At 55.3% G+C, this 12,403-nt stretch overlaps 1 long non-coding RNA gene across 1 annotated transcript; it reads left to right on the top strand.

Annotated features, from left to right (window-relative positions):
* The first annotated feature begins 4,356 nt into the window (after positions 1–4,356).
* LOC150008100 (uncharacterized) lies at positions 4,357–10,718 on the top strand. Its single transcript, XR_016511099.1, has 3 exons — positions 4,357–4,419; positions 8,076–8,153; positions 10,645–10,718. It is a non-coding gene; the product is annotated as an uncharacterized LOC150008100 (long non-coding RNA).
* Positions 10,719–12,403: the final 1,685 nt, after the last annotated feature.

Below are 12,403 nucleotides of genomic sequence, written 5' to 3'. Positions count from 1 at the left end.
GAACACTCACTTGAATATAATCTCTGTTAACAAACCTGTGTTAAGATTCTTTATTCATATTTGCGTGGGTCTCGCCTGCAGTGACCTTTCTTCCGTTAGGCTGCGGACGAAGCACCTGGTGCTGGTCTCCGCAGCGGGTCCTCGGCCTGCTGGGCTTGAAGGGACCCGGCGCAGTTAACAGCTGTCCTGCCTGCCTTGCTTGAGTAAAGTGCCGAAACGAAGGTTACATATGAGGCTTTTTAAGAGACACTTTTATGTAGGAGAAACCCGAGGTCTTTCATTCAGCCTCGTGCCCTTTAAAGGCGGCGTTCTGATGGACTTTCTGGCTGCGCGGCCATCTGTGGACACGGCAGGGGTCCCCTTTGGGTAACGTGTGGACAGTGGTGTGAGACCGGATCGGGCTGGCGTCCCCCTCGCGTCTGTGGTCAGCCTTCCGTGGGTGCTGCTCCGGCTTTTATTTGGGCATCTCATGTTGACAGGTGCTTCCAGGCTGCTGAGTGACTGGTCACTGCCCTGGGAGCCCATAGCAGCACGTCCCAGTCCCAGATCCTGACGTGAGCGCCCCACCTCGGGACGGAGCAGCGAGAGCAGTGCGGTGCGGGAAACGCGCCAGTCCCACGCGTGGGCCGTCCCGACACGCCGGTGTCAGCACGTGCGCGGTGCGCACAGGGCTGCGGGCTGCTGGTTGGGGACCACGCAGTGCCCGCCTCCCCGGCCCGGCGCCTTCCTCGGGGCGCACCGCAGGAGGCTCGTGCTCACGGTCCACGCGGACACAGCCCGGAGCTCAGCGCGCCCCCAGTTACTTTATAAAGCCGCGGTGCCGCTCCTCCTAACTGCGCGGATAGGAAGGCAGTTTGCCTCCTCCTGGCTCCCGACCACACGGCGGTCCCGACGCCGCAGGCGGAGATGCGGCCCACGGGCGGCCGTGGCGCGGATGGAGCCACAGGAAGGTTCTGGCAGCTGCTGAGTCCGAGTCCCCAGCGAGGGGCGGGAGGTCCGGCTCTGTGACGAGGGCGCGGAAGGCCATGCACGCCGAGGAGCAGCAGGCAGTGGGCTGCGGACAGTGTGCGGCCCCCAGCTCCGGGGGGCCGGCGGGGCCGGGGTGGGGTGCGCTGGGGGGCAGGGTGCCGGGGGCCAGGAAGCAGACAGTGGGGGCCGGTCCGCGCTGCCGCTCCCTCTTGTCCCCCGGCCTCGGCCCGCACTCGCAGCTGGCTCTGCTGCAGCCTGCGGCTCGTGCCCCCAGCGTGGGTTTTGATAAATAGTTTTGTTTGGGGAAATTGCTTTTACTTGGAAAGTGCTTTCACACGGAAACTAGGGCCTGGATTATAAGCTCCTGCAACAGTCACATTTGTTTCTGGGCCTTGGTGGTGGTTCCTAGAGTTTGGGGTGCTCTGCTCTTTCCTGTGTGACCCGGTAGTTCCCTGGAGCTTCGGGTCTGAGTGACACAGGAGGCCCTGAGCCGCGGTGGTCCAGCGCTGACTCCGCCGGCCGCCGAGGGGGCGCAGGGGAGCCCGACTTCAGCTGGGCTCTGGCTGGGCGGGGCCGTCCTGAGGGGTCCAGGAAGGGGTGCCTGGTCTGCATGTGGGGACTTGAGTTTGTGTGAGACCCAAGGGGGAGAGGTGTGTCCCGTGTTCTGGCCAGAACTGAAATGTCTGTGGCCCCCTGTCAGATGGAACCCGTGTGTCCAGTGTGTCCGGGCAGCTGACCGCAGCTCCGTCTGATGTGGGACCTAGAACAGGAGGGACATCCTGGCGTCCAGTACAGGCTGAGGTCACACCCCGAGGCCTTTCAGGGGGTCTCAGCCTAAATTGAAAGTGATATCCGCAAAGGCCTTCGTGGGGCTGGGACGGAAAACGTGGAGCTCCCTGTGTCGGACCCGGAACTGGACCGGGAGGCGGTGTCTTCCAGGTTCATAAGTAGCCCAGCTAGTTTGTTTGAGCAGCAGACCTGCCGTGTTGAAAAAAGAACAACCCGGCGTGTGGCTAGAAGCGCTCACGCTCGTGGGAAAGACGGAAGACAGAAGCGGCGACGCGCCACGGCGGGAGAGCCCGAGTCCTTCGGGGGGAAGGAGCCGCGTCCACTGTGGCGCAGGGAGACGATCTGCAGTGGCACACGCGCCCTGGGGTCAGCACCTTGGGGTTTCTAAGTCGGTTCGTTTGGGTCATTTAAAGGGTTGTAAGTGGTTCTCAGTGACATCTCCAGAAGTGAGCTGGTGGCAGGGCCTGTGGTTCAGCCAGCAGGCGCGGGGCCGTGACCGCGACGGGGGTGCCTGCTCTCGGGGGGGTGGGGGGGTTGTGTTTTACAGGCGGAGACAGAGCAGGCACGTCTGGGGACCAGATTATCAATAGTGGAACGAGCTCTGGAAGAAACTGAGGGGGTGTGTGTGTGTGAGACAGAGCGACACAGACAGACAGAGACACACAGACGGGGCTCGGGCGGAGAGGGGGTGGAGGAGACACACTTCCCTGAGATGGCAGCAGCCGTGCGCAGGCCCTGGGGAGGGGCCCCCGCGGGTGTGGGGGCTCTGTGGCCACAGAGACAGGCCCTCCCGGTGCCGCAGGCCCATGTCAGCCGCGGCCTCGGGGCGCAACCCTCCGCGTGTCTGGCGGCATCTCTGTGGGCTCTGCCTCCCTACGGTCCCCCGGTGTCCCTGTGGACGCCTCTGCCTTTCTCTGCAAGGACCCTGTGGTGACACGGGGTGGGGGCGCCCACAGCGTGAGTCCCATGTGCGAGAACTCCCTCCGGGTAAGGTAACGCCGACAGCTTCCCGGGGCAGGACCTGGCCTCTGGGAGCCCTTCCTCAGCTGCGCGCAGCGCGGCCGGGCAGGAGGACAGGGGGGCCGAGGCGGAGGGGCCTGGCGGGGCGGGCTCGTGGGCTCACGGGCGGGAGTGGGCGCGGACTCCGGGCTGCTGGCGCCACTTCCGGAGAGGGGCCTCGAGCGTGGTGCACGCGGCGTTCAGTGTGACAGGCCCGGAGGTCCCGCTCAGCAAGGGAGCCCCCAGTGGGCTCTGGAGCTGCCGCTCGGAGAGGAGTTGGAGCACTGATGCACGTGTGGGGCTCTGCCGTGTGTCCGTGGGATTCAGAGGCACGGGGTTGGGTCAGGTGAGGCTTGGCAAGGAGCACCCGGCGGCTGTGCCGGGAGCCCGGCCCCCCGCTTCCTCGCAGGCCCGGCCGCATGGTCCGCGCACAGCCGGGATGGACCCGAAGGGCGTGGGGGGGAGCGGGCGCTGCGGTGGCCGCGGGAGACCAGGCGTCCTGTGGGGGGGCCGGTAGCCGGAGGGGGCGGGCCGTGAGATCTTTTTAAGGCAGCGGGAAGGGTTAAGGACTTTATGAGGAACTGTCCGTATTAAAAAGTTTCCTTGATGTCTTGTTTCAAAATTTGCCTTGGAATTGGTCAGCCCACGCGCGTGGGGCACTAAACTCCACAGCCTGGAGGTCGTCTGGTACCAGCCCCTCGGTTCTTCCGTGTGGAGCTCTCCGTGACCCTGGCGGCCGTCCGCCGCGTGCAGAGGCGGCCCCATGGGTGCGCTCCCCCCACGGCCCCCGGCTCCTAAGGGAGGGCGGAGTCTTCGGGGCTGCGGTTTTGAAAAGGGAAAGCGGGCCCCTGGTGGTGTAACGTCTGTGACGTCACAAGTGGCACCTCTTCCCCGTCCCGAAAGCACACGCCTTCCTGTTCTTAGGACAGATAATTGGGAGACGCTCGCGCTTCGTGAAAGCCCCGGAGGGTCTCGGGAAAGGCGTGGTAGAAAATAAGTGTCACCCGAGGCGCCGGCCCGGGCCTCCCTGCAGCTCCAGGCTTCTGCAGGAAGGCCGAGGCTGCTGTGGCGCCCGTGTGGGGACTGCCCCCCTGTCCCTGTCACAGCACTGCCTTCAGCACCCGCCAGCAGGAGCCTCCGAGCTTCCTGTGCCCCGGGAGCTCTGCCGGCCGGAGAAGAAGCTTCGGGCAGGGGAAGCCCCGGGCCGGGTAGGTGGGCAGGGCGCCCTGGGCGCTGGAAGGCCACCCCCCCCCCCCCGAGGGAGTGGTCCTTGTAAAGGCCGTGCACCCGCCCGTTGTGCCCCTGGTGTAAGCACAGGAGCGGTTGCGAACGACACATCTCCAGCACTTGACCAGAGGGACTGTCCCCGTCCCGGCCTGGGCGGCGGCTCCATGTCAAACAACGTGCTCCCGTGCGACCCACACCACGTCAGTGTGGGAGTCCTGGAGTGACGGCTAAAGGACCGCCCGGGGGCCAGGGAGCGTACGGCGTGGCACGGTTTTGGGCAGAGCGAGCACGCTAGCCACAGCCTCCTGGCGTTGGGGCTGCACAGCGCGCCTTCCTCTCCCGAGAGCAAACCGGTCTCCCCTTCCCTCTCTCAGGAGCGGGGTCCTTCTGGAGCAAACGGAGACATGCTCCCCAGGCGTCCGGGCTCGTCATCAGGTAGGTGACAGGGCGGGAGCGGAGCCCCCTCCCTTCTTGCAGAGGCATTTTTAAAATGTCCGAGTGAGAATCCCATCTTCCTGGGAGAGCTTGGGACGGGCCCCAAGCGGTCGTGTCTGGCTCAGAGGGCCGGCGGCCTAAAGCCTTTGCCAGCCCGCTGTCATGTGCCCGGCTTCCCGGCTGGGCTGCCGGGACCCTGGCCCGAGGGCGTGGACTGAGACACACCGGGGTGGGGGGGGGTTCCGCTGGCTGGCCTGAGTGTTGTAGAGGCGACGTGATGGAGAGACGGGGGAACGGCAGGGCGCATGCCCAGGTGTCACGCCCTTGCCAGTGCCCTCGCGTGGTCTTGAAGTCCAGAGCAGGCAAAAATGCTGTTTGTGCTGCAGTAAAAAATTGTAACAGAAAGTGGATCATTTTAGCCACTTTCTACGTGTGCGGGTCAGTGGCAGGAAGTACAACTGAGCCTTGAACAAGGAGGGAGTTAGGGGCACCGAGCCCCGCGCATGCCCAGGTCCCTTACACAGAACAGCGCTGGGCAGCGGGCACGGCTGGGCTGCTCTCCCTCAGGTGGAAAACGCCACGTTCATGTCGCTGTGTGGCTTCACCACCATCCACCTCTAGGACCTTCTCACCTCCCCACATGGACACTTCATGCCCATTAAGCACAAACTCCCCGCCCCTGCTTCCCGCCGGCCCCTGGCCGCCCCTAGGCTGCTCTGTGGATCTGAGTGACCAGTGCAAGGGTGAGGGCTGGTGGCCCCATGGAGTCCTGTCATTTCTCCATCGAAGGTGAGGGGATGAGGTGAGACCCCTGATAGTCAGGGGAAGCAGGCTGGGGCCCCGGCAGCCTGCCCTCAAGTGGGGCAGCCATTGGAGAGCGGCTCAGGGCTCATATAACTCCCATGTTCACCCCAAGTCCAGGGTGCGTCTCTTAACAGAGGTGTAATGCAGTAGGGGTGCCTTTGCTCTTATCAAGGTGCACCCACCTTTCATCGGCGTTCAATGCAGGGGATTAACAGAGAACATTCATGAAGCTGCTGCTGCCCAGACAGCAAAAGGCTGGCTTTGCTTCCACCCTGGGACCTGCGTGCACTTGTGTGTGCCTGAAGCCTTCGAGAGCCCCGTGGTGGGGGCCACCCGGTCCTCTCATGCCTGTCAGTACGTGTCGTGGCTTGATCGGGAGGAGCCTGTTCTCGGGGGTGTCAGAGAGAAGCCCGTTTTTGTAAAGGGATGAAGGTTGACTCCTTTCCAAATTGAAGCGTAACGTCGTTTTGTGGTGAAATCTTCAAGAAGCTACAGTGAAAGGGCCGCCCACTAAGGGCCAGGACCTACTGGGGTGTCGTGTGTGTGACATTCAGGCAGTGTGGCTGACGAGTGCTTTTGTAGCTTTTTAAATGAAACATTTTTTTATTACAGAGCTACACACCAGGTCAATGAATGTATGCTAAACCAATACTAAATATCCTTTTTGCAAACCCTCCCCCCCCCAAAAAAAACCCAAAACTGAAAAATACAGAGGTAAAAAGAAAGAATCTGAAGTTCTGGCCCCCAGATTTAGCCACATGGACAGTCTGCAGACCCCAGTTTTTTAGATCCCTGCACGTGTTCCCACATACAAAATTGTGTCCTAGTGGGATAGTCTTCAATACATACATGTTCCTTTTATCATAAATGCTCTTTTCCTTTGCTCATCTACTCTTTCATACCCTTTTCATGATCTTAAAATTATGTTCGGACATGTTTCTTGTCATTGTCGATCTCACAAAGGTGGAATGCTGTGACACTGCGCCCTGCTTTTCCTTAGTGATGGTCCTGGGGGCATTGCCTGAGGGATGGGTGGACTGTGTGGGGGGGGCAGAGGGGGAAAACCGGGACAGCTGTAACAGCATAATCAATAAAGTCTTAATTTTTTAAAACAGGGATGAATATTAATTGCATGGCTCAGATATGAATCATAGACACTAACTATTCAGCTGATAATAAAGGTGCTCACAGGCTTGACAGATATGCTTGAGTACGGCAAATGCATAAGAGAAGACATGAAGGCTATGCTAAGTGAGACGAAGGAAACTCCACAAAAAACCAATGGTGAAGGGAAGGAAAACGGGGTTCAAATCAGTGATTTGGAACATAAGGAAGGAAAAAACAGTCAACCAGTGCAGAATGAGGAAACAAGAATTGAAAGAAATAAGGAGAGGCTTAGGAACCTCTGGGACAACTTGAAATGAGCCAACATCTGAATCATAGGGGTGCCAGAACGAGAAGAGGGAGAGCAAGAAATTGAAAACTTATGTGAAAAATTAATGAAGGAAAACTTCCCAAATCTGGTGAAGGAAATAGACTGACAGGTCCAGGAAGCACAGTCCCAAAGAAGCTAGACCCAAAGAGGACCACCCCAAGACACCTCATAATTAAAACACCAAAGGTGAAAGATAAAGAGAATCTTAAAAGCAGCAAGAGAAAAGCAGAGAGTTACCTACAAAGGGGTTCCCATAAGACTATCAGCTGATTTCTCAAAAGAAACTTTGCAGACAAGAAGGGACTGGCAAGAAGTATTCAAGGTGATGAAAAGCAAGGACCTACAACTAGGATTCCTCTACCCAGCAAAGCTATCATTTGGAATGGAAGGGCAGAGAAAGTGCTTCCCAGACAAGGTAAAGCTGAAAGAGTTCATCATCACCAAGCCATTATTATATGAAATGTCAAAGGGACACATTTGAGAAAAAGAAGATCAAAACTACAAACAGTAAAATGACAACAAACTCACAAGTATCAACAATTGAATCTTAAAAGCAACAAACTAAGCAAACAGCCAGAACAGGAACAGAATCATAGATATAGGGATCATTTGGAGGGTTATCAGCTGGGAGGGGGGAGGGGGAGAAATGGTACAGGGATTAAGAAGCATAATTGATAAGAACAAAATAGACCGGGATGTTAATAAATAGGAAACGGAGAAGCCAAAGAACTTATATGTACGACCCATGGACATGAACTAGGTGGGGTGGGATTGTTGGAGGGAGGGAAGTACCTAGCAGTGGGAGGCACAGGGGAATAATTGGGCCAACTGTAATAGCATAATCAGTAAAATATACTAAAAAAAACCGTGGCGGTGAATTTGCATCGTGACCTCCCGCACGGTCAGTTTCTACAGGCGCGCGCTCTTGCTCAGGCGGTCGGTTCTGTACTGTGGCTGCACACAGTTTGTGTGGGTGGCCACGGCTCCTCTGTCTCCTGTGTCCGTGTTACCATGTAGATGTATCCAGAGGAGGAATTCATACTAGTATACTTTCAAAAATACATTTTTTAAAAATTGGGATCAAGACTGATCCAGTTGATAGCTTCAGTACTGTTTGTGATTTGTTGCCTGTTTCCCAGCTGTTCTCGGGGTCAGCAGACCTGGAACTGTGTGCAGACTGTCAGGTGGCTGAGAAAAGGCGTCTCTTCCTTTTGATTTCTAGTTTACTTATGCGTGAGATTCAGTCACCATTTATTATTATTACTTTTAGAACTATATTCTCATTTATAACCCGGTTTTGCTTATTGCCGGATAAAATCCCTCCTTGGCCGTGTGAGTGGCACCCTGAATGGGTGCAGGTTTGCCTGCCCCCTGGGGCTTGCTGATCTGACTTGCTTCCTGATGTTATTTGCTTTAGAACCGGATGTTGGACCTTCCCAAAGAGAGCATTTCACAAGAAGGGGATTTACCTCTAGGAGGGTCTTGGGAAACAGAGGTAAGTAGCTTTGTCTTTGCTTGATCTTCTCACCTGGTGAGCAGGGAAGGAACAGAGGCGTCCGTGGCTGTTGAGTGCAAAGCCATGTCTGTGGTGACTCAGTGTGCAGTAGATTTTGTGGGGATCGTGGATTCATCGTTTTTTCCAAATGCCATTGTACTTTCGCTGCCTTACTTTTGGGGGGATAGTACAGTAGAAATAATTTAATTGTCTAGATAGATTGGTTAAAGATCGTTGCTTTACAGAGCTACTTAATGTGTTTAAGTTTATTGATTTCCAACAGTGGGCACAGGAAGATTACAAAAGTTTCAGAGTTGGGGTGAGCAGGACCCCTTTCTTAAATGTAGTTTTCTCCAGAAAAGTGAGTATGGGAAGCGTTTCTGTTGCCTTATTAGTGTTAGATGAAGAGGTGGTTTTTCCAAGCTTGGAATTTTGCAGTAACTGCCATGACGAAGTCACCGCTTGAGCTAATGCCGACCCGTCAAGCTTGGAATTTTTTATCGTTACTTTTAGAACAACCGTAACTTGATTTGGCAGATAATGACGTAACAAAGCACCTTCTGGCAGTCCGTCTTCAAGTGTCACAATAAAATGCTGAAGGCCCTTGCACTGCGGGTTCCTGTAGTGCAATCAAATACTATTAGAATCTTAAGTTTATTTAAAAATATGTAGTACCATTTTTTATGGAATATCATAAACTAGGGCTGGGTTTATTAGATATTTTTTAAAAACTTGATGTTTCTAGACGTTTTTCTTCATTAGAATCTAAAGGTTGATGTTTACATGTGGTATTTCATTTGATATTTGAAAAACTCAATTTCTTGTTTAGATACAATTAACGCAAATGTGAATTTTATATTTTGACATGTTCCTGCTACTAATGGAAATCATTTATTCTTTAAATATGCATAAATGTTTTGTATTTTCAGCCTGCTTGTTAAGTAAGAGGCATTGATAATTTGGACCATATAATTCTGCAAAGAGGTTCAAGTGTGGGTTTTAGTTACTGTTACTAACATTAGAAATAGCATCCTAAGACTATACTCAAGGGGACAATTTAAATATATTTTAAAATCCTATTTTAGAATAAGTTATGTGATACTTCTGATAAGTAGACTTACAAACGTTGTTGAGGGAAGCCTTTTAATGAGACAGCCTGACTGAGACCGCGTTCACTGCGGGTTGCCAGTTCCACGTGCTTTAGAGTGAAGCCTGCATTAAACTTCTGCTGAGAACTCTCTATGGAACTCGTAAAAAGTTATCCCTGAACCGCATCCAATCCTGGGAAGGCACAGCCCACGAGTAGAGCCATCTTCCCCTGGGAGCCCCCGACACGGCCGCCCGGCCCCGCCTCTGGGGCCCTTTTTCTCAGCGCCTGCGCAGCTGGCCATGTGGTTTTGAAACTGGCTCTTGACGGCCTAAAACGCGGCCCCGGGGGCCGGCCGCTCTGCGGTGGCTGCGGGGCCTGAACGGCCCGGACTTCTGGGGTCGCACGCGTCTTCGGAACGCAGTTTGCGCGCGGCTGCAGGGGTTTCCGAGGCCATCCACACCCCTGCGAGGGTGTTCCTGATGGCTAGCTGGCAGCTGAGCCAGGTGATGAGGGTCGGGAGATGGGGCTTTGGGGCTTTGGTTCTTCCCGGTGGCCGTTGAAGGGGCAGCTGAGCCAGCGCGGGCGTCTGCTGTTACAAGTTTGGTTTTCAGTAACCCTGCTCCTTGGCACAGCGCCTCTGCCTCAGAATCCTGAACGTGGCGGTGGAGAGACACATGGGAAGACGTGTGCTGGGAAGGGTACAGACGAGGCTGGGACTGCGGGGAAGGGCTGCTATGACTGGAGGGATCAGGGAGGGCTTCCCCGCAGAGGTGGTCTTTGACGGGGCTGTCGAAGTGCCCAGAGGATTCTGAAGGAGAAACTATAAAGCAGGGCCCCGCCGAAGGGCCAGCAGGCAAGGGGATGCGGGCGGGAGCAGCTCGCCCTGTGGGTGAGGGCGTCGTTCCGGGTGGAGCTGGAGGGGGGGGGGCGAGGAGGCCGCTGTGGGGTCTGCTCAGGCAGGGACGGGGAGGGCAGTGGCTCGCAGCATGTTCCCATCCTGAGGGCCCTTCCTGCCTGCAGTGTGGGAGGAGGAGGGCGAGGGCACGCTCAGTCCTAGAAGGACGCACAGGCCATGCGCCAGGCGGGGGAGGGGCAGGCAGGACTGGGAACTTGTAGGGAGTGACGCCTCTCACACAGACGCGCAGTGTGTGCCGTGCTCGGGGAAGCCTTGGCGCTGAGCTCTGGTTCCAGGTCAGTGGTGACGTCCCGGCGGGTCTCCAGCTGCACGTCAGTGCTGTTTGTCACTGCCTTGGTATCAGCACCTCAGGCTTTTTAAAAAACAGCAGTTGGGGTGTATTGAGTATGTAAGCTTCCGTACTACTCTCTCCCTAGCCTCCTCGTTCCCAGGTTATGGCCGGCCTGGTGGCGCGCGGGAGCGCTAACCTGCCTGCCCTGTTTCAGATGCCGGCGCGAGCAGTCAGCGGGAGCCAGCCCCCGCAGCGGGCGGCGTCGGAGCCGGGAAGGGGCTCGGGAGCAGAGGTAAGCTCTCGTGCCTCCTGCCGTCCACCCTTGGGTGACCACGTTCTCCTTGGTGGGGCTCGGGCATCCCTGTGGCAGGCGTGGGAAGGGCGCGCGGCCCCAGAAGTGTGCGCGGGGCAGGCACGCTGGCTTCTCCCCATCGCCGTGGAGCAGCAGTGGGTCCTGCGTGGGGCGTGTCTGCTGCTCCGCGGAGCTTTGTCAAACTGCCGGGCTCCTTGCGCAGCAGCTGCTCTTCAGATGGACCTACCACGTGGTGAACCCCAGCTCTCTGCCCCTGTCCTCAAGACCCCCGCCCTCCCAAACGAGAGGCCCGTGCCGGCTTCCAAGGGGAGCTTGAGTCCCCATCTTCAGCTGAGCAAAGAACCAGTAGGAGCTTTGAAATTAAACGTTTCGCCTAAACCCTTTAACAACTGTAGGTCAAAGGTAGAGTTTTAAGTCAAGACCAGTAACGCGTAGGTGGGAGACTTCCCCAGGCCCCTTGGAAGCCCAGCACGGGACTCTTGGGGCGGGGGTGGGGGCAGAAAGGGCACCCGTTAAGAGCAGTCCTTTCCTGAGCCAGCTTCAGGGGCCAGCGTTTAACTGACTCAGGTAAATGAGAGTTTGGGTTTTGTGATAAGACACTCTTTCTGAAGGGATTATCTTTGTTTTGAAATGATGTGTCTGTTCAAGGACAAGCCTGTTTTGGCCAGTCACGTATCAAGCCTGCAGGGCAGTGGTCCCAGCCTTTTTGGCGCCAGGGACTGGTTTCCTGGAAAATTTTTCCATGGGTGGGGGTGGGGAGGTAGCAGGATGGGGGAAGGGACAGGAGGCATCGCTCAGGCAGCAATGCCAGTGAAGTGGCCCAGTTCCTAACAGTTCCAGTCCAAGGCCCTGGGGGTTGGGGACCCCTGCTGTAGGTTACTTACTTTTATGTGGTCACTGTGTATTTTATTTCCATGGAGTCTTATGCTCGAAGGGCTGTTACATTCTGGTTGAACCTGAGATGTTAGGCGACTTGATATGAATACATTTTGCATATACATTTAACATCTGCCAAACTAATGGGTTATTCTCTGAATTACAGACACTATACTATTTTATAATTTAGATTACATACTGATTGACAGGCATCATCTTGACAGTTGATTTGAAGTATGTTATTTCTTGACTATCTTTGCAGGAAAGATTCTGTTATGACTTGACATTTAAAAATGTTATAAAAATATTGCTGATGGATGCTTTTCAACTTAATTTTAGAAACGTGTCTGCATGCTCCAGAGATGCATAAATCTAGACACAGGTTTTTATTAAATGAAAAAACTGAAAGCAGAGGTTGATTAGAGATTTAAAAACCTCTTAAAAATTATTTTATTCAAATCTCACCTGAGGATACATTTTTACTGGTTTGAGAGCAAGAGAGAAAGGGAGTGAGAGGGAGGGACACAGCCACGGGAGACAGAGGCCTGGGTGGCCCCGCCTGGGACCTGAACCCATTGTTTGGGACAGCGCTGCAGCCAGCGTGGCCGCCCAGCCAGGGCTTCAGCATCTTAGTATGAACAAAAAAATTGGGGGGGCCGGATTTTCTTGTTACTCAGAAGGGAGAAGTTGCTGAGTGTTGGATTATAATATAGTTGTGCTGGGCTCTGGCAGATGAAGCAATTACAAGTTAATTTATAAAAGGTTAAAAGTTGTGACACCTGAA

The sequence above is a fragment of the Furipterus horrens genome, unplaced genomic scaffold (assembly GCF_987537825.1).
Source record: "Furipterus horrens unplaced genomic scaffold, mFurHor1.1.pri manual_scaffold_5, whole genome shotgun sequence".
NCBI classification, from domain to species: Eukaryota; Metazoa; Chordata; class Mammalia; order Chiroptera; family Furipteridae; genus Furipterus; species Furipterus horrens.
The sequence above is the reverse complement of the archived record's forward strand: the minus strand, read 5'-3'. Positions and strand labels throughout refer to the sequence as shown.